The following is a 24,403-nucleotide window of genomic DNA, read 5'->3' as shown; positions in this document are numbered from 1 at the left end:
AATAAAAAATATGTATTACTGATTAGGAAATTGTAGTTCCGATAAATAATTGATTTTATCTTTATTTTCAAAAATATGTCGATTAGTCAGAAATGTTTTTTTATGAATATTAAACGAATATTATAATTATAATAAAAAAATTTAAAGTGTAGAAGTAATTCGGTAACTTAATCGGTCGGGCGCAGGAAGAATACGAAATAGCTCATTTACGAAACTGGTAAAAGATATGAAAAAATTTATGTTAGAACGTTGATCTTTATAAAATAACAAATATTTGTTTAAAATATTTTTCCACAAACGAAAAAATAAATTCGAAAAACCAAAATTTTGCATATAGTTTCTAACGTGTTAATCTTAGATCATATATTTTAAATGGATGAGCCCAGTGTATACCAAGTATATGTATTTTGGCGTCACAGAGTAGATTAACAAAGATGAGAGTAGATTAACAAAGATGAAAATAGTTGGAGGCCTGTTTAAAATATATGATCTAAGGAGGCATGATCGTATAACCGTAATCAGCTGTTTCAATGATGTGTTTATATTTCAAATTGACATTTCATATGATCATATGATCATATGATCGTATGATCATATATTTTAAAATGTAGTGTATTTTCAAAGGGTATAATCTTATTTAAAATACGCGCCAGGATATTACGTTGTATATTAAAACATGCGTATTATGACCAGGCCCTGATATTTACTATCCTTGTCAATCTACTTTGAGAGGTGGTTCTCACTCTGTTGGCAATTCCAGTAGTGAATTTTCAAAGGTGTTAATTAACTTTACGGAAAAATTTTTCGAGCAAAAGTTGTTTGTTCTTAAGTACTTAGGAATACCATCGGCATCCAATGGGTTAAATTATACAAACTGATTAAGTTACTGGAATAATAATTGAAAAATAACTATAATTTAACAAAAAACCGCCCTTGTTTATGGTATATACAGGATATTTAACCTATTTAAATTAACTAGGATAATTATTTCATCTCTTGTTAAATTTTGATATTTACAGAAACCAAATTAATGTTTTAAAAACCATACCACGCATTGAAAAAGTTCATCTTCCTCAAAAAAAAAAACGCGTGATTTTTGCATAGAATTAATACCTCTTTGGTTTTTTGACAGTTCGGTCTCACAGACTTACATTCTATGTAGATCAGAGAAGCATAACCATAGACTTATAGACTAATATTATTTTATAACGGAGTTCCGTAAGGTATAAATATGTTAAAATTTCGGAATCCAGGGATAATTAATCAATCTTTATAAAAACTGTTCGACTACATTGTTTAAAGCATACTTAAAGAAGTTAAAAACAAAAATTTGTGCGATCTTGCCCAGGGGGTGGTTTACGTAAAAAATGACAACAGGAACTTCAAATTTGTCAGTTATTTGACGTTAAATACTCCGAATTTAAATTGCCAATCACTCGGAAAGTATTGACTTTTCGAAATATGCTTAAATTCCTTTTTTTGCTTAGAATTCACCTTTCCATCGATTTCCGTTGTCATTTTCAACATAAACTTTTGGGTAATGGGTAAAAAATGTTAAACTCGTGTCAGGACACGTGACCTGATCGAAAGTTCGTAGGACGAAAATTTCTTTAGCGATAAAATATCAAAAATGCACAACGTTAATATTCAAGTTTTCACTTCTACCGGCACTCCCGGAGTGCAACCCGTCGTTTTAGTTTTTAACTTCTTTAAGTAAGCTTTAAGCAATGTAGTCGAATAGTTTTTATAAAGATTCATTGACTGTCCCTGGATTTTGAGGTATAAATCTAACGGCTTTCCACTATTAATAAGTATGTGTCAAATATAAATAAATATTTTAATAAGTATGTGTAAATCTGTAAAGCATATTTTAGGGTGGGAATACTACAGAATGTTCAAGATCATAGCGAATAATGCTGAGAGATCAAACGTTTTTAAAATTATATTATGATTATTTTTAGATAGTTTTTTAAAGATGGAATTATTGTCTATTTATATAAGCTTTAAATTAAATATAAACCAAAATTAAACGTCTATAAAGATATGGAAATTTTTACGAAAACTATCAGAATGTCTTCATCTTAAATGTGTGACACACTATATAAGTAGCTGTAACTTTAAAACGACAGATTTCCCGGCCTATGTTTGTATAACAATTTTTTTCTTGCAATCAAAAGCTTCATTAGTTTCTTAACTTACAGAAAAAATGAATCGCAATAAAAGTTAAATGTTTGAAATAAATGTAATTGCAAATGGAATTGAAGTGATTATTTAATTGCTATTGCATGAATGAAATAATTTTAATGTATTTTATAAAATATCAAAATATAAATCAGAAATTTATTGCATAAAGTAATTATATTTCAGTCTGTAAAAGTATTGTATTTATTACTTCCTTGTACTTACAAAAGTAATGGAAGTATTTTTATTGCGAAAAAGGAACGAAGTATCAATATTGAGTATTCCCGACTACATTTTGATTAGGTTCGATGTGATGTCTTCTCGTATAACTCAAAAACTACAGTGTCGTATTTACCATTTAGGCAGCTAGCTAGGAGCCTCCACAAAAAAGGGCCCTCACCGAATATCAAAGGGGTCCCGTGTAGAATCCCAGGTAGACTTACGAGGGTTAAAAAATGACGTTCGCTTCTACTTAGGTGGGTCTACACCAAAAATCCGCCTACAGGTCACAACAGTTGTAAATGCGGAACTGAAGAACTATTAGCCGGGGAACTTGAAATTTTGAAATTACGATATAATAACTCAAAAACCATAAGCTCTAGAATGTTGAAAATTTTGAATCTAAGACGGTTGTAACATCTATACCCTCCTCCTCTGCGTACTCCCTTGTACGTAGTACTAACCAAAATTCTCAATACCTTGCATAACTTAAAAAAAACATTATACTAATTTATAAGTGTCCAAGGAAGTGATGTGGTGTATGATTTTTGTAAAGTAGTAGTTAAAATAAGTGAATATTTTGTTTTTACAACACCCATGGAATGGAACTGAACCACCCACAGATAAATATTTAGCTATGATTATGGTGTTGTGTTCTGTATTTGTCGTAAAGTAGGTGTCTCATGTATTATTTTGTTGTTTAATAAATATATTTTTTTAGTAGGATTTTGAAGAATATTTCTTAATTATGTTTTTCAATATTATTAGCCTTGAATTTGTACGCTGATTTACACATCTGAGAAAATTTAAAATAATTGTATATATTTTATAATTATTTATTTAAACTTTTACACTACAACGATGAGTAAACGGCTCTAAGAAAATACAACACATGCGTCCATAATAGTACCATTTCTTTGTCGACTATTTCTGCGCTGTAAGTAGCCAGCTATATAGATCGGTCAATTTTAACAAAAAAATTGCATTTTGAAAACTTAAACCCTTTTTTGGCAAGAGCTATAGGCAAATTTCGATTGAATGTTACTTTATAAAAGAAAATACACTAAATACAAAAACAAGATTTGTTTCAAAAATGTTTCGAACAAAAGTTGTTTCTTCTCAGCTACGAACATGAAAAATTTTATAGCACCCGCATCTGTAACCACATAAAATTTCTAAGACCGCATTTTAAGAATGATCTCTATTTTAATTATTAAAAAGACTTGACTTTATTTTGGCATTCAATTTTTTATGTTAAAATCATCTGACCTAATATTATTAAGGGTGTGTTCCGTAATATTCACCAGTATACTGTACTGGTAAAATGGGCATGTTAGTGTATATGTGTTCACCAAGTGTTTGTGCAATAAATTTATTTATTTATTGTTCATTAAGAAGGAATAATGACGTCTGAAAAAGACTTACTCGTAATTGACGAATACAATAAGAATATATATACGCGAACTGGCCAGTATATTTCGGAAAGAATAATCAGTATGGCGTTGGTTTATGGCGTCATTAGCACTGGCCAGTATACTGGTGAATATTACGTAACATACCCCAAATCAACTGATCGCCAAATTCAAATTAAAACAAGTGAAAATAAACAATTGACTGAGCTAATTGTTGAAATATCCTGTAAAAATTGCAGGTAACCTTTCTTATAAAATTCAAGCAGTCAATATGGCATAACCAATAAAATCGCAGCTGTACCGAATACGGCTTTTCATGTGGTTCATTTGCAAATTTTTCACTATAGTTAACACTAAAATACTTTTAGCTCCTCTCCGAGGCCGAAGTGATAAAATGTGGCAGGCACATTAAATTTTCCATCTTACATTATATTATTAGACAATTTCATTAAATAAAATTTTAAAACAAAAGCTATTTTCGGAAATATTTTGACCCATTCATACATTATACACTCTTTCAGTTAAAAAATTAATGTCTTGGAAAAATTAATAAATATAGTAGTTACTTAATATTTATTTATAAAAGGCTTTGACGAATACATCAGAAGTTTTAGATAAATTGACTTTAACATTTGACTTTAAGTATAATAATAATAATAATAATAAAAATTAATTTTATTTGTTTGTAAATAAAGAGAAATTTTACATAATCAGTGAATTTGTATGTTTTAATTATTTTATATATCTTTTGTTTATATTCATATTAAAAAATATAGACTTAAATACTGAATCGGAGAGTAACTGGGAAGAGAAGAAGTGCTTTATAAAGTTTTATAGTGATACATATGTTCAAACGGTTTCAGATAAAGGACTGAATTCAAGAATTTATACGAGTTTATGGGGATTATTACGAATCGTTTAACGACACTCACGAAGCCCCCTCAGAAAGTCAGACGAAGGTGAAGTTCGACGTAAAAAAAATGAAACAGAGCGTTGAATAACGACAGATTTTCTTTTACTGTAAATTTAAATTTTATCTTCGATTTAAAAGAAAAGTATTAATCAAAAACAGAAATATTTTGAGCTTGAATGGGTGAAAGGTAACCGAATTTTTAATCATAACTGTAATATATTTTTTTCTTGCTACTTTTAGGTAAAATTGATTAGATCAATATTATAAAAGTGGAGGTTTAAATTTCAGAAAGGTCATTTTAATAAAAATCATTTAATAATAAGCATTTCATGACGGGGAAATATGACTTTAGTGATGGAGTTCTGCTGCACAGAAATTTTTTTTTATTAATAAAATTTATCATTTTTTCTTAGTCTATATTTGGTGATAAATTACCATATAGAAGACAATTTGACGTCAGTAATAAATAATTATGTCTTATATTATTTTATACACAGACAAGTAAATACATTGTCTATTAATTAAATTAATTATTTTTCTTTATAAAATGATTTTATTAATAAATAATTAAGTTTTACGAAGATTATTAAAAAGAAAAGTAATTAATTTACTTTAATACACATAGTAAAAGACAAAAATAAATTAGATGTTTGGAATAAGTTATATACATAACTAAAAGTATAATCAAAGTTTTTTTAAAGGCTTAGATTATTGCCATAGACATCGTTTAGAATAGTGACTGGTATATGGCCCGGAAATAGACCTTTTCATTTTAAAAAGTGATTACCTTGGAAAAGTGGACAGTTTGTTAAAAAACTTTATTTTCCCTAAAATATTAAATTAAATATTACATTTAGAGCATTATTTTTAATGGAGAGGTATATGTGTGTATTCAATGTATTGTATTTGATTGTAGTAGTGTACACTACAGTAAACAGTTAAAAACTTAATTGTATGCAATGTAACTTTATAGCTATGTAGACTATAGTACTTGCTTCCACTGCAAAATTAGACTTCAAATGTACTCTCGACTTCACAGGCATTATTTTTGTTTTGAACGCAACGAATAATCGCGTGTGTGTAAAACACGTTATGAATATAAATAACGTGTTTTTGTACACGTGATTACTTTGTACAGTGTTTCATTCTAACGGGAATTCATGATAAATGTATTGTGTAATTTATTTTACAATTTCACAATATAACCAAACGTTGTGCAAAAATTCTTTTCCTATACAGAGTAAACAAATTTTATTTATGGAGTGTATCTATCTATACTTTATGTAAAATTCCTACGGGAGCCATTACATATGATAAGGAAGAAATGTATGTATAGGTTTACTATATAAACATTATTGAATGAAATATCTGTAAAAAGCTCTTATAGAATTTGTTTACGTAAATATAATGCAAGTTTTTTCATCACTTTTCTACCAAATTTGTTGTTTTTTGTTTCTAACCACGGGTACAGGGTAGCAACGGGTTACGGTAACTTACGGGTAGCAACGGGAGTGGAATTCCGTATGTGACATTTTCCATGTACTACTAAAGTACCATAGTTTGTAAAACTACCGTAAAAAGTCTGTAAAATTTGTCATCCAAATAATTAAATTTTTTGTTTGTCTTTGACTTTCCTTAGTCTGTTGCCGGTTGGTTTTAATATATATAATCAAACATGATAAATGAATACAATTCTAATATTCCGATTCCAATAAACGCCTCGAAGAAAGAAATGCCGATAAACCACATTAAAAAGGAAATATTGGTTGATTAAAAATGTTTACAGACTTTTATTTAAACGTTATCTTTTTTGTAAAAACAATTCACTTAACTGACATAGTTTCAATTTCAAACAGACAAAAAAACAGGATAAACATGAAATGAAAAATTTTAATCAATCACCTTAAAAAGAATCGTGTAAAATAGAAACATCGTGGAAATACTAAATAGTATTATATTATTTTAATGCAGATACTAATCGTGTAGGAATATACGAAACACAAAGAGCAGATATTTTCATATTTTCTATTGGATTGGCTAAATATATTGAAACTACACTCTTGTAAGTCTGTAATTATGTAGTGATGAAACCCCCTTAAAAATTTTTTTGGAGCCATGTGTTTTACCACTTTTCCGCTGATAATTACATTTATCAGCTCCTCAATTTCAGAGGCTGAGTGCACCTCCTTCATGCATATACCATGCAGCCCATCACAACTATTAATTAAATTAATTTTTTAGCGATGGTAGGAATCGAATTCGCTACCCTAAGCATACGGCGGACGGAATTGGAAATTGGACTTTTTTAAATTTCCCGCTTCTCACTGCAATCCACACCCCTCTTTTAAAACGCCACCTTCATAATGAGCTGGGCGATAGACCTTTATTTTTTTACATACTCATGATCAACAAGTGCCTTCACAAAGTACTTACAGTTTTTATTTCTATTTAATTAAGAATTATATGTACAAATATAAATAAACTTTTGTAATAGATTTTTTAAACTCCATTCAAATAAATATGTTTATGATCATATTTACTCGTGTGGCGTATGTATGTGCATGTATTATGTAAATGCTTCCTTGTATGATACTTTTTCCTTATAAGATGTTGACAAAATGAACAGGAAATCAATAATTTATTGTTGGTTTGTTGATAAGTAAATAATTGTTTTTTATGATATTTTTGTGTTCAATGCATCATCATGATAAAAAATTAACGTCTCATTATTTAGTTTGAACAATAGATAAAAGTATTTTCTCATAATATTTTCTATTCAATTTTATTCTAATGTCAATAGATGTTGTAAACGACATGTGACCTGCGGCTATACACGCATGGAAATGTGTATTATCAATTAATATTATCATTTATGTTTAAATATATTTTAAACTAGCTTGATACCCGCTCGCTTTGTTGGGCATAAAAGTAAAAACCACAGCGTTACAGCCTCCATCTGTCTTGCTCTCACTTATCTCCCATTCATAACGCTCGAAATAGGAGTAAGGATTGTTTTACACAGGTAAAATATATGTACAGATTTCAATTTTTTTTTTTGAAATGTTTCATTCAAATACATTCATTAATTTTTGCGTGAAAGCGAAACAAACACACAAACGAACAAACATCCTTACTTCACATTTATAATATATAGGGATACAAGTAAAGTAATACACTCAACGGCATAAAAATTTCATCATAATAGGATTATGAAAAAATTTCAAATACCCATATTTGCGCCAAAAATGACCCGATCTTGATTCGACCGTGTACAGTTTTTATCATCCACAACAGCTTTGCACCGAGGGTGAAAAGGGAGGGAAAAATTTATCCATTTATTTTTATAATGGTAAAAAGTGGACGCTGACTGCAAAAATTGAATACAAATAGATATCACCATTGGCAAAGTTTGCGGTTTTCTCTAGAAAAAGCTCTTTTCAGCGATATCGGAGTATCTTCATAATTTGAAACTTGTGGTAGAGAGCTGATAACGTTTGAAGTGAACTACTACAAAATACGATCAGTAAGATATAAAACTTAATTCTTAAAATAAGAAAACCAATGCTTTATTAATAACTACCGACCCACCCCGGCTTCGCCCGAGGGCGTAATACTTAACTATAATTAAATCAATCATACAACAAATTGTAGCTTTGTGGTGAGTACCTTAGTCAAGGTGCGACCAGCTGTTGGTCTATTATGCATGATATTTATAAACCCTTCCTCTTCAATCACTCTTATTTATTTAAAAAAAAGCCGCACCAAAATCCGTTGCGTAGTTTTAAAGATCTAAGCATACATAGGGACAGACAGCAGAAGTGATTTTATTTTATATTATGTAGTGATAGTGATATTTTCCTAAACTAAAAATTTTTTTAATATAATTTTCTCTCAAAGTTCGTTGACCCTAATCGTATATGAAACGTACATATTTAATGTGCACGAAAATAGGACACATATAACTTGGCGAAAAACTTTTTGCATGCAATAAAAAAAACTTTATTAATACAGTAGAATCTCGATAAGTTAAAGTCCAAGGGAAACAAAAAATATTTTAAGTTATAGAGGTTTTTAGTTATCAAGGGTCTATGTTATTGAATGCATCAGAAGGATGGGATGTTCTAAATTAGGGAATTCGGCATTTTTTTGTCTTTTACATTGAAGATTTCCTCCTGATTCTTGTTTCTTCAAGATTTCAGCTTCTTTTTTAATTATGAGAGACAATGTACTCTCATGTATTCCAAATTGAGCCGCAACTTCTTTCCTTTTCAATCCATTTTTCACTGCTTCTATAGCTTTTAATTTATCAGCGTAGGTGAGGGTTGTTAGTTTTCTTTTTGTACTCATTTTAAGACAGTTTTATCACACAGTAAGTAAAGCGATGTTTCCAGAACAACAATCAAAAAACTTATGATGCAAGTAAGTCGTTGTCACAAAGCTAACCACCGCAAAGCTTTGAAGAATTTAGATAAAGCAAACAATAGGTAATGTTATTGTTTACGTTAACAAGTAAAAACGTGCAAGCAATAAATATCGAAACCATTTGTTTTGACACTCTTTCAAAATGACTCATTCACACAATTTTATGTTATAGAGGTTGTGGAAACATTTCTTTTAGTTACTGAGGGCCTAACAGAAATTATTTATTTAAGTTATAGAGGTTGCGTATTTTAAGCTATAGAGGTTTTGGGCTCTGATGGGAAGGGAACGTAGTATTTTTTGAAGTAACTAAGGTTTTTATGTTACCGAGGTTTAACTTATCGAGATTCTACTGTATATTTTATAGACAACAATAAAATAATTTTCATGTTTATCATCAATCAGTAGACATGTTAATGAAGAATACAAAATGTCAGTTCAGTTACAGGAATTCTGTATCTAGGATCTTTCGTATAAATAATTTTTAATTATATTTTGTCTGCATTTATAATGTTTCATAGAATATGAATTATTGTAACTACTATAGTAGACCGTGCCTCTCTGCAAATGGATGCCGCTTAATAGAACAGCGGTGACATTTAAAATAAGTATCGAATCGCCAACGCATTAATTTACATAATCCATTATAAAAGCTCGTTTCGGAGCTATTACGGATTAGATTTCAAATTTCCTAATTGCTACATGGAGGTAAAGGATTGAAAGTGTTGAATTTACATACAGTAAATTGTGTAAAAGCAGGTCCACACACCACGTTTTGCACAACCCTTTGTCTGCACAGTCTTAAGATGGAATGAAAACGTTGCAATTTTTAGAGCGTCTACATGGAAGATATATCAGTATATTTAGCTCAGTTTTGTGTGATATCGTTATGGAGGAGGTACTACTGTGGTCAATTTAAGCATGGTGTTTAGCTACAAAAAAGTACCCTTCGTTCTAAATGGTCGCGGAAGTGGCTTCTAACCACTTGAGAATGGACATAGGCACGTATACTTATTTATTGGAATTAGAGACAACGCATATCATCAAAGAAAATACTTGTACGAGGACAGCAATATAACCAAATGAATGGACCATTATCTTCAATTCCACCATCCTCCATTATTAAATACTTTCCACGCGAAATGCGTTTACTCCTCGTCGACACTGTTAAATATATATAATATGAATTTGTATATGACGAGGAATCGATGGAATTAAAATCATTATTACACTTATTTAATAAAATACTAGAGAGATACCCACCCGCTTCACTGGGTTTAAAAGTAAAGATTGATAAAGATTGCTCTCGCTTATCCCCTTTCTATAACACTCGAAAAAATGGTAAAGATTGTTTTACACAGGTAAAATATATGTATGGTTTTCTATTTTTTTAAATGTATAATAGTCATAATTATTCATTGAGTATATCAGAAAAGATGGCCGTGAAATATTTCATATTGACTATTTTTACAGAAATCTGTAATTTATGGTAATGTCAAATGAGCTGTATTGCTGTACTTTTTTCATTAAAAACCATTCACTAGTTTTAGCATGAAAGCGTAACAAACAAACATTCTTACTTTCGCATTTATAATATATAGAGATGTACATGTACACTCAGTGTCACCAAAAATGCACGGATTGACATATAGTACTATATGTAATCCGTGCATTTTTTGTGACACTGATTATATATTGGTAAATATAAAGAATATGAATATTAAGATTGTATAAACATTATTGACAGTTCAATCTATTGAAAAACTCAATCGTTCCATCATACTTGATGGAGCGTAGATTTTGCTCAGTTATCTTTGCACCGGATTCAAAACTGCGCAGTTTTCTAATCTAGACGCAACGTTATATCTGTCACGTGTTGAACTGTGCAGACAAAACGTTGTGCAAAACGTAGTGTGTGGACCTGCCTTAAGATTATTTGATTATTTGAACACGGCTTTAGAAGTATTCTAAAAAATATTTTTGGTATTTACGTGTATTCAAGATACGAATCAACGAGAAAATGGAAGTAAAACAGAAAAAATATATCAATATAAAAAAATAATATAATTTCTCATACAAATCATCTGAATAAATTTAAACAAATGAATGAATGAAACTCAATTGTTTTCATATTTAATAATTTTTTTTTTGTCTTTTAATATTCATTGCACATACTCACAAATACATCCATCAGACAATAAACTCGTAAGGTATTACATTACAAATGTGTGTGAAAAATATTTTGTAAATGGAATTTTGTAATTGTTAGTTTCACAAAAAAAATTATTTATTATAGATAATGGTCATTGACTTTAATTTTAATAAATATATATTTTGGTCTTTATTAAATGAATTAATGATGAACATATAGGTACCATTATTGTTATTATTTTTGTATAACATTATTAAAATTTTAATAATTATTATGTTATGAGTTTTATTATATTATTTTATTATATGTTATTATTTATATATATTTACTTGTTATTTATTAATATATTTATTGTTCTTATTATGGCATTATGTTGCGTTTTTAATTTACCGAGTGAATCAAGAGGAACGATTCTATTGCTAGGATAATGTAGAAAAATAAATAAAATATCTAGCATTAATTTAAAGACATTACTTAAATTTTTTCGCTCAAAAAAATTAAAAAAGTAACTGTGCGCTTGTTTACATATCACAGTGTAACATTTAGACTCTAAACTACTGAATAAATTTTGATGAAATTTTTACAACTTCAAATTAAATTAAACGCAAGTATACATTTTACATTAAATCATTTTATTTAGGATCTTATTTAAAAAACAAACGTCCGCCTTTCCGACTCTGGTAGGGCGGAATTGTTTTCACATTCTGTTTTTACATTTGGCCATCCAGAATTCATTTATAATAATTGATTCACTATCATTCATAATATTCATTTATAATTTCGGTATTCATTTATAATAATTGATTCACTATCATTAATGCATCACCGGTACATCTGAACCACTTTTTTCACTGCCTGGATAACGATATTCAAGTCTTTGACACCAACATTTGGTTCAGATAGTAAAACTCCCAACTAAAATTGATCGAGTATCTCCCGAGACAATCTTTGCCCCAATTCATTGATACCGGAATCTTATAGGAGTATGTAAATTGATTTCCGTAAGTACTCTTTTACCGATTTCGCGAGGATTTTTTTTTTCAATATTTGGAATCTACACGCTTTGTAACGAATTAAAACAAATGATCCCCCAAAAATTATTAGATAGGGTGGTTTAGTATGGAATTAAGAACAATAGACTAACTATTTGAAGCGATTCATTGCTTTTTCTTTTTTTAATTTAAACATAAGTATATTTAGGTGATGAGCATGCCCATCATGCCCATATCCGCCACTGGGTTGGTATGGTTGAAATGTATCGAAAAATATTAATTTTTTTAATTGGAGTAAAGAGAAATATTAGAAACATGAATGTTTTTTGTTAATTGAGAAATAAAACGAAAATGCAATTAATTTATAATATTGATGAGTCATGAAAAATGGTGCAAGTTAAAATTTGGTTTTTTTTATGAATACAATATAAATAAAGTTTTGCTGTCTTACTACAACATTTTATTCTTAAAATTAATATAATTAAATAAAATTTTGGTTATCATTCATTTTATCAGACATAATTATTTGTAATTATATTTATTTAGTATAAATTCTCAAATTACCTTAAAGTTCTTTATTTCTTAAATCATTAATATAATTCACTGAATAGAAACAGTTTTATCATTATTTCATATAATTTCATAAAATTACCAAAAGGCTAACATTTAGGATTATTTTGGGTTGGTCAGGAATATTGATTACAAACGAAATAAGGGAAAATGCTTTATCTTTGACCGATTTTCAATTTGTCATTATAACAAGTTTTTAAAGATAGCTATGATTTTAAATAAATTCTCTATGATATCAAAAGCATGTTGTACCATCAATTAGAGGATGTGGGTCCCTTTGACTATTGGAGAATTAAAGAAAATGGATTACAAAAATTATTCTTCACTCAAAATTGTATAAATAAACCACAATGAATTAAATTGCCCTTTTGGTAACATTAGGTAACATAAAAAATCTGTAATAACAAATTAGAAATCCAATTTTTAGACTTGTTCATTATTCAAAATTATGATAATTATATGCTACAAGCCCATGCTAAAATTTTCCGGGTGTAATGACCCACCAGGAATCATGTTGAAAAAGATTTTCCTATATGTAAAAGTAAGTTCAAGCACCATGGCGTAAGTTTTGCGCAGTGCAGGGTGAGTTCAGATGAGAATTGAATGTCACATCCCTTGATGTCTCATCCTTGCTGCAGCAAATATGTACATGCTGCAGCATGTACTGCTGACTTTCGTCTGAAATTCGTTAAGAGAAACTTTTGAAACCTTTACAAACAAGGCCGATTACTATATAATTATGATTGATAAACTGTTTTCGCCGAATATTTTTAGATAACTATTCTGATGCAAATATTAAATGTTTAATGACTTATGCAGAAAAATTTTCTTTCTCGAAAGCAATACACATTTACACAGTAAACGTTGTACTTACAAGAGGAAAATTGTTAGAAACTGTTTGAAGTTTTAATTTAATTTAATTTTAATTCAAGAGAAATAGGAAAAAAACATTTTAGATAGACTGAATTAGAACAGGCAGCTATGAACTTAGTTATAAATATGAGACCAAACTTATAATTCTCTTATATGTGTATGCTTCATGAACGTCACATTTATAACAAGCTTTGGAGAGTATAACCCTTAAACGTCACATGAATAATTTTCTGAATGGCTAAGTCAATTATTTTCTATAGCTTTGCTTTTGGTAAATATTTCCCTAGACTACCCTAGAGCAGGGAGAGAGCAATGTAAGTAAAAATGCCAATAACCAAATTTTGGAAACATGGAATTTTTAATCAGACTTAAATAGCACGAGCCAACTTTAAATATGGATAATCAACTAGTGCAAATTTAGTGACGATGAGATACCATACCATAGAATTCTGTTCTAAGGTATGGCACTTACAACCTTACTTACCTGGTGCTGCAGTTAACCGTAGCTGTAATAATAAACAGTAGGGTTATCCTGGCAGAGACATTTAAGTTTATTTTAGTCAACTCAAAACGTAAACCTATCATATTAATGATTGTTTTTGATTTTCGGGATAAATACAATTTACAACTAGGAAGTTAAAAAATCATGTAAAACATTCATTATATACTTAAATGCTGCAGTTAATTGAATAGTTAAATATGACAATATTAGTGTAGCTACTTCACATTATCACACGAGCCAATAAAATTAAATTACCTGAGGTTATTTAATTATTCATAAATAAATTTAGAAATGAGGGAATTTATTTTAATGTGTGGTGGATTATTTATCTAAGCGCAAGAGACAGATGTTAAAAAGCATACACAGTCGGATGCTTGTTCACAAATGTATGTATTATGTTTGCTGTTATGAATCCAAAGTCCGAATTTAAATTGAACTTCTTAGTCCAATAAAATAAAGATTTAAACTACCATCAAAACAGAAGCCTACATTTTTATACCATGTATATATGAAATATACATAGTATATTAAGTTTAGTACCAAGTTTGTTTGTAAAGCTTAAAAATTTGATGCTACGAAAAAAATGTTCTTATACATGTTGGGACTAAACTTAGTATACCTTACATATTACATATATGCATGGTATAAAAATAGAAAATCATACATATATTTTACCTGTGTAAAACAATTCTTACCATTATTTCGAGTGTTATAGAAAGGAGATAAGCGAGAGCAATCTTTATATTTAAACCCAGCGAAGCGGGTGGGGATCACTGTAATTTTTTTATACAGTAACTTTGTATTTAAAATAATCGTGTTTGGCTTATTTCAATTTCAAAAAAGTTGTAAGATCAGCTGTAATTCATTTATTCCTGTTAATAATTTACGCCAGTTCGCATATTGTCTAAATACTTCAAAACTAATTATACACTAATTATCGGGGTGAGTTGGTAAAATTCATAATTATCCAAAAATTATTATCATACCAAATGAATGAAAACAATTCAAAATAATTTGATACAGTTTAAAATTTTAATGTATAAATTAAGAGTATACAAAAATTATTTTTACAATAGATAATGTGGGAAATATTGTTATAAAAAAAAAAGTATACAAATTATGTTTTTAAATTTATGATTATATTGTACATTATCCGTTATTTCCTCTACATTTTAATAAAAGAAAAGAGAAAGTAATGTTTAATTTGAATATTTTGTTAAATTTTCATAAAACTAAATGTTTATCCAGGAATTATTAAAATTCAAAATTTAACACTAAAATTGTCTGCAATCACGTAGTCATGCAAAATTCATATTTATTCAAAGTGATATATTCGGACAAAGATTTAATTTAATTCGTGTTAACTTATAATTAACCCGTTTTTGTTTGTTTGGAAGAATAATGAATGAACTGAGAGTGTGTAAAATGGTAAATTTTCACACTGTTTTCAGCTAGGTAAATTTCAACTAGGGCAGGCATACTTCCTTCCATAATTATTCAAGTTTAATTTTTTATTCATTCTAGTACACGGATATTCGAAGAAGGCAAACATATATCGTTTTTGACTGGACTATGGAGTTTAACATTGACAAATGATATGCATAAGAATTGCAGGTTTCAAAAGGTTGAGATAAGGATTTAATTTTCTTAGGAAATATGTTTTGCGTTCTGGAAAAGGGTTCTGGCAATCGAGATTACTGGTATAAGATCTGCGAATCAAGCAAGATATTAGGTTAGGAAAATGAAAAACAAATTTTTCCATTATTTATCCAAGTGATAAGTTCAGAAAGTTTTAGTAATTCTAATATAACAAGTAAAAGCAAACAATTAACTGAGTAAATTGTTGAAATACCATGTATAGACAGTGTTGATTACACTGTCACATTACACATACATACATGTCACAGTCATACAACTGATATGCCCTTATAATACAACAATTTGCACATAATATGCGCTCTCACAGGTAAACAGTGATGTTTACGAAAAAATGTTTCAAACAAAAGTTGTTTATTTTTTTATAAGGAACATTTTTTTACGTTTAAACTTTTGTTCTTTCTCTAACGGTTTACAAGATGGAACCTACGGACCCCAGACCCAATTGACCTTGACCTATGTTGCCCATTTACGAACTTGACCTCAATTTTTACGTCCTTAAAGATTCAAGTTGCAATGGCTCAGAAGCGTATAAGGTGTTCCTTAATATAACGAATAATTACTTGTTCCCTTCCGATTTGTTATATTGAGGTTGCACTGCTGTGTAATGATGCGATCAGTTAAATAATAATGATGATTGTTTTAGAAGCATTTTCTTTAATTGTTTGTGAATGACGTTAACAAATATTAAAACAATGTATCTATGTCTATCTATAATCAACTACTATACTGTTAACTGTTAGATAATCAAACAAGTAAGTCATTACGTATGTATTAATTTACATATGAATTAAATTTAAATGTAAAAAAATATATAATGAATCTATTTGATTCTAATAAACTATTTTAAAAGAATTACTTTTTTTTAAAAACATATAATTAATATTTCACTCATTAGAATCGGTATCGTGATAAAAATAGACTTTGAAACGTACATAAGTACAATTTATTTATCATCATATGAATAGAAGAATATAAAGTATAAAAGGTGGGGCAGTGGAAAGAGCGAGTTTGAAAAGGCTGACAAAAAAATACTTAATTAGAATTAAATACTATTCAAAAAAATTAAATAACCCTTGCTTTTAAGTAAATTATAGATCATTTATAGCATTATTTTTTATACGCATATACCCGAAAAATAAAAATGCGAATTTTGTCATGAAAATCGGTATATGGGTATACAAAAATATTCCAACCAACTTTTTTCTAATAATATTTTTTCGATATCTCGAACCATCTCTGACGCTAGACAAAATATTAAGAATCGGCTCTAATTGTCAATTTGTAGTAGGCTGAGTTTAAAGTTTAGATTTCGGTAAAGTATCTTAAAACATGTGACCCATCCCCCTATGTTACTGGGCAAAATTTCAAATCGATATTCCTATAAATAACGAAAATATGAGAGTGTCTTCATCTTAAATGCGGACATACTGTATATGAGCATGACAACAATGTTTGATTGAAAAACTCTTTTTTTATAGGCAGACTGGATAATTTTCACTGGAAACGAATGAAAAAAAAAACTTTTTAATAGAAAGTAAACATATTTTCAATGATATAAAAAAAAAGTGTCTCCATCCATTTAAGGGATGAAGTACGAGCGGGGTAGATTTAGGGTTCAAATCTAACATAATTCACTCTCAAAATTGAAAATATACATTTTTTTTATTTGTTTACCTGAAATTACTTGATCATATACGCCCATACATCCTTAAATACGTGCTTCTTAAACGGACAAACAAAAACAAAACTGAAACTGTATTGTCAGACACCAAAAAGTTGCAGTTTTGATTTTTCGACTCGAGTTTCAGTTTTGTTTTTGTTTGTCTGTTTAGTGGAAAACCGTAATGTGGTACAAAACTTTTCCAAATGTTGGTAGAAATGTTTTTATATCATTTTCAAAATTGCTCCTCACTTCACTTAACAAATATACATTTGAAATAAAATAAAAATTATATTATAATATATTCCATTGATTAATTATTAATAAATATAATTTTACATGGCCTTCATATGAAGATGTAAATAAATTTTTTATTTCAATATAAAATACAATATGTGTATTATATAATATTAGACTTAATGCGTGCGATGTTCTTAAGAAAGTAGCTTTTCAGATATCGCGAATTTTGAAGTTATTTTAAGTGATATCTCGAAAAGTATTAGCTCAATCGCTAAATACACCCAATTTTTGTAATTTTAGGACCAAAATTACCTTAGAAACTAGGTTTTATCTAATTCCGAATCAAAAATTTTTTTTCGATTTTCTCGATTTTTTCAAAGGGGTAGTACCCCTTAAAAAAATTCAAAAAATCGAAAAATATTTTGTATTCTCGATTTCGATGAAACTCAGCATATAAGGTAATTTTGACCCAAAAATTACAAAAATCGGGTTTATTTAACGATTAGGCAAATAGTTTTTGAGATATCGAGAATTTTGAAGTTATTTTAAGTGATATCTCTAAAAGTATTAGCTCAATCGTTAAATACACCCAATTTTTGTAATTTTTGGACCAAAATTACCTTAGAAACTAGGTTTTATCTAATTCCGAATCAAAAAAAATTTTTCAATTTTCTCGATTTTTTCGAAGGGGTACCCCTTAAAAAATTTCAAAAAATGGAAAAATATTTTGTATTCTAGATTTCGATGAAACTCAGTATATAAGGTAATTTTGACCCAAAAATTACAAAAATCGGGTTTATTTAACGATTAGGCAAATAGTTTTTGAGATATCGAGAATTTTGAAGTTATTTTAAGTGATATCTCGAAAAGTATTAGCTCAATCGTTAAATACACTCAATTTTTGTAATTTTTGGACCAAAATTACCTTAGAAACTAGGTTTTATCTAATTCCGAATCAAAAAAAATTTTTCAATTTTCTCGATTTTTTCAAAGGGGTACCCCTTAAAAAAATTTCAAAAAATCGAGAAATATTTTGTATTCTCGATTTCGATGAAACTCAGCATATAAGGTAATTTTGACTCAAAAATTACAAAAATCGGGTTTATTTAACGATTAGGCAAATAGTTTTTGAGATATCGAGAATTTTGAAGTTATTTTAAGTGATATCTCGAAAAGTATTACCTTAATCGTTAAATACACCCAATTTTTGTAATTTTTGGACCAAAATTACCTTAGAAACTAGGTTTTATCTAATTCCGCATCAAAAAAAATTTTTCAATTTTCTCGATTTTTTCGTTTAAAATAAAATAAAAATTGTATTATAATATATACCATTGATTAATTATTAATAAATATAATTTTACATGGCCTTCATATGAAGATGTAAATAAATTTTTTATTTTAATATAAAATACAATATGTGTATTATATAATATTAGACTTAATGCGTGCGATGTTCCCAATCGTTAATTGATATTGATTTAACCGATATATAAATCAAAAAGAATATTTGTATTTGTTAAATAAATAAATAAATTATACTAAAACTTTTATACATACAACAATTGTAGACCCTTGTTTATTGGTGAAATTTACCTGAAAACAAAGAAAAATATTAAATTTTTGATAAAAACTTTTGATAAAATAATAATAATAGCGTAGGGGTGCAACAGCTTATAAGGAAGTTAAAAAATTAGCTCCTATAGATTTTTTTGAATCTATCACGTTTTCTAATTTTCATTTTTTCGATCAACTAATGTATAACGAGGATAGTCGATCATTTAAGCACCCTTGCTCCTTGTTTCATTCTTGATTAATGTACAGTTGACTCTTCAGCATTAAATGTTTTATAGCATTTTGCTAAATCTTGGGTTGTTTCTGTAGCACTTGGGACTTCAAAACAATTATCAACTTGGAAATTTGTTCGGAAAGACTACCTTCATGAGATACCTACTTAAAATAAAAGCGAAATAAAGTCGAGATCTCTTGAAAAGAAGGATTTCCGAGAAAAGTATTAGACGAAATTTGTTTCTTTGTTTTTTGTTTGTTAAAATTTATATTTATAAGTTAGCTATTTAACTCATGAACACCCTGTATACATATTTCTAAAAATAAGTTTCCAAAGTTTCTTAAAACATCAATATTTTTATTATAATTTTGCCTTATTTAATCCATTCTTAAACTTAAAACTTATATCTCAAACAAAAGCTTAAAAACATTAAGTTTGGAGAATGCATACAAGTAAGTCGTTGAGTGGGCTGGGATGAGTAAATTAAATCTCTTTACATCGTGATTTTTTTTTTTTTTTTTGCGACGCAGCTGGGAATTCTATGAACGAATGAACTAAGACTATACCACTGATTAAACACAAGGCAACCATCTAAGCATAAAAAATTCATAAGATGTAAAAAAATCATTTATTTCATTGAACTTGAAGCAGTACATTTTAAAATTTAATTAAAAAAAATGTAGATAATTAAAGAATATGTATAAATATTGCAACCTTCATTAATTGTACCTCACTTTCATAACATGCAAAATTTTTAACATTGAAATAAAATCATTTGATAAAGAATCCAAATAAAAATGCTAATTTTTTGCTTCATACATCTCAATAAAAATTGGTTGGAAAATATGAATTTTCCTGACATCTATTGGCGACGAAATGAAGTACATTACCGGGACGTTCAAAATGGCATTCAAGTGGAGACATTATAAATGGTTCTTATATTAGTGATACTATTTGTGCCTTTTTAATTCAAAAAGTCCCAAGTAAAGCTCGATCATCCAGGTAAATTATTAAAAGATGTATGATCACTGTTAGCTTGGTTTTTGTACTGTTCATGAACTAATACAGTGATCATACATCCTTAAATTCTTTAACCATAATCAAAACCACAGTAAATTAACCAGCTGTCTTTAAATGGAATGTGAATTTTAATTGTTAAAGTACAGTTACCCGGTTGATAAAAATGCGCACATTTGTACGGCGTTATCACTAACAAGAGTTAATTGTAATTAAAAAATATAGTTTTTAATGACTAATTAAATAAATTAAACTTTAAATGGTTTATTATTGTTTTTTAGAAATAAAATAATCTAATATTTTTATATAAAATATTGTAAACATAAAACAAATGGATAAGAAAATTTAAGGTCAAAGACCTGCCTGCATCTTGGATGCATTATAATTTTGTGATTAGAATAATTAAATGTTGATAATAAAACAAGTCTATAAGAAATGTAATTAACTATTTTATATCTTTCACGTAACAATCCTAATTAATCATTCAAGACAACTAGCTCAACTGAAAATAATTACCAATAAAATATTTACCAAGTCCTGATAAACTGGAATCACTTTGGGTAAAATATATACGACGTGACCTCCCCAATCCAGCCTTGCTAGAACGATATCTGGTGTAAGCCACTACAATTACCCGGCCAAGTTAAAACAACATGACCACACGTTAAGATCATTTTCATATATGCTACAAAGTGATATACTTAATGTTGCCAGCTTTCAATTCTCAAGCGCTAAAACAGAAGATAGAAAAAAACCACTAAAACCCACTAGATAGAAGTGTTACCATAATATTCATCTTCACTAAAGAAAGAGTAAAACCACGAATTTTAGTGGTAAAACCACTGAGGTCGCAACATTGGATCTGATTAATACACTAAGCGACTGCGATATTTAGTCAGGCTGTTTAAAGCCCGGTGTTTACGCTTTAGATAAGCTGATGTTCCGAATATTGAAATAATTCGATAATTAGTCATTTTTAATTCAGGATACTTCGATTCCAGATTACAAATTATATCCGTGGCAAAAGTGATACAAATTGCAAATTCAAAATGGATCTGGAGTCGGTCGATAACGGACTATTTCACCATTGTTCGTTCACGGAATTTTCGAGGAGTCATATCATTCTTAACTTGGACGAAAATGAAATTTGTTACAACGTTGCAATTAGTCTTTCATAGTTGTTTCAGTCATTTTGAGAGGCATACGGCACGGTATATTTTTAAAATATAATAACACAAAATTGAAAAGGGAACTCAGATACATTTAACGAGAGCCACAAAAATCCTTCAAATAGCCGCATGAGGTTCGCGATCCGAAGGTCACCTCTGCACTATAAGGACTTTGTTCATGGGGGTATTCATAAAACATGTCATGTACTCAGAGGGTAGGAGAAGGGTATTGCTTAGCATAACAAAAAAGTAGCTGGGAGGGAAGGAAAAGTGACGTTCGTAATTCGTCGGCAATATAATTTTAATTTTTGGTTTAGCCTTTTTTCGCTTTGGTAAATTTTAGATTCTTTATAGGGCGGCTTGTAGTAGCGCGGATAAAATGGAACAGTTACCTTATTTTGAGGAAAAATTAGAAACAAAATTTTCGATTTGATTAGCTCTCGGGATTCATCAAATTTTCATCTTATTATAATAGTTTTTACATATCTATCAATATCTAATACCACTTCCCAGCTTATGCACAAATAAAAAATTTTGAGTTTCACTTTGGCAAAACCAGAGTAAATTTTTGAATTTTCAGGTCCATTTGTAACAAAAGAAAAATTTTTGTTGATCAAAAAAGTCATTTTGTATCATTGATATTGGAGAGATAAAAACTATTGCATTCAACTACATTATATTGCATGTTTTACGGGTGTCTCACACTGAGCTGACCATTTATTTATCAATGACATTAGAAAATTGATAATGATCTAATTATCTAGTCTAGACACGTGCATTACTATTACCAGTTTTATATAGGTAACAACTTCTTTTTTTTTTGTAAACATGTAACACATTAATTAATTTGTAGTTAGTCTAGACATTAAAAATTATAACTGTAAAACCATCAGATAACATTAAAAAAAATTAAATAAAATTAAAAAAACACAACGAATTAATTGTAAAAAAAATCATTATCATTTATCGATTCATTCATATGAAGCAAAAGATATGTTTAATCACACGTTAGCATAACAATTTTTTATGTTTACCATACGTAAATTATATTATTACTAGTATATCCCGCTAATTACAAAGAGGAACAAGTGAAAACAACAATTGACTGAGCTAATTGTTGAAATACCATGTATAGACAATGCTAATTACTATATCACATTACACATACATACATGTCAAACATACATAACGGATATTCCCTTATAATATATACTATAAAATTTGCACTCTCACGAGTAAACAGTAATGTTTACGAAAAAATGTTTCAAATAAAAGTTTATTTTTTTACAAGGAACATTTTCTACATTTTCTACATTTAAACTTTTGTTCTATCTCTAACGGTTTACAATATGGGTCCTACGGACCCAAGACCCAATTGACCTATGTTGCTCATTTACGAACTCGACCTCAGAGTAGTCATTACGCACGGATTGCTGTTCTGGGAAAAGACCCTTGACTCCGAAAGAGTACGATTTCGATTATATTCTGAACATACCTGCCTTGCAGTACCACAAATACGTTTCTTTCTTCACCTAATACTGGCCTTTCTTTTGATATTTTTATTTATGAGTAGCTTACAGTTTGGCACGTGCGTATGTTTAGTAATGCTTGCTTGCATTCGATTGATTTGCACTATTCAGAGACAACTCTTTCTAAAAAATCAGGTTTTCTGTGACACTTCAGTTCGAAGTTTGCTACCAGATAAAATGATAGCAATTGATTCGTTGTAAGTGAATTATCACCTTAAAGGAATTTTCAACCATAAAAGCACGTGTTTATATTAAATTTTTTTAATGACGTTAGCGTGTAAGTAAACATATGGTATAAAATAAAAGTCATCCGATATAGTGAAAAGAAATAATATTTCTAAAACTTTCAATTTTTTTATATAAAATAAATGAAAACGTGATTAGTAAATACCACCAACGACCAACTCACAAGATATGATTTTACCATTACCATCATTTAAAATACCACAAATAAATAATAATATTTTTATAGTATCGTTTCTAATACAACCGACTATTTTTTATCGTACATCGTGTCTTTTATACATAGTTTAAACACCCGCACAGTGTCTGTTGCCACGCTCACATCTATTCTGTCACGTTTGGCTAGTTTTGTTAGCATTCGACGAGATAGACCGCGAGTTCATAATGCATTGAAATTACTATGATTATTTTTGTTTACTTAAACTTAGAGGATTGACAATGATCTTTGGTAATCAAGAAAAATGAAGTTATAACCGAGCCGCGAGTGTCAAATTTATTAAAATTGAATTTTACAATTTTCGTGCTTCATGTGAGGACATATTCTTAAAGATCCAAGCTTTAAAAATATGCAAAAAAAATCGATTTCTAGACCAGAATATTGCCTAAATTTATATATGGTAACACATTTAGAAATAAATTTAGGACTTATAATGATCGTCGCGTAGAATGAATTAAAAATGCATCCTTTGGGATCTTGTACCTGGTAAAAATTGGATTTTATGGGAAATATGCATGGAAAACTTATATTCTAACATTTAAGTTTCACCGAACAAGATTCCATACAATCCTTAGCGCAAAAATAGATCTTATATTGAAAAAATTTTTCCAGCCGCTTTTCTCCACATGTCTTCTTATACAGTTGTA

This window comes from Chrysoperla carnea, chromosome 4 (genome assembly GCF_905475395.1).
Source record: "Chrysoperla carnea chromosome 4, inChrCarn1.1, whole genome shotgun sequence".
Taxonomy (NCBI): Eukaryota; Metazoa; Arthropoda; class Insecta; order Neuroptera; family Chrysopidae; genus Chrysoperla; species Chrysoperla carnea.
The sequence above is the reverse complement of the archived record's forward strand: the minus strand, read 5'-3'. Positions refer to the sequence as shown.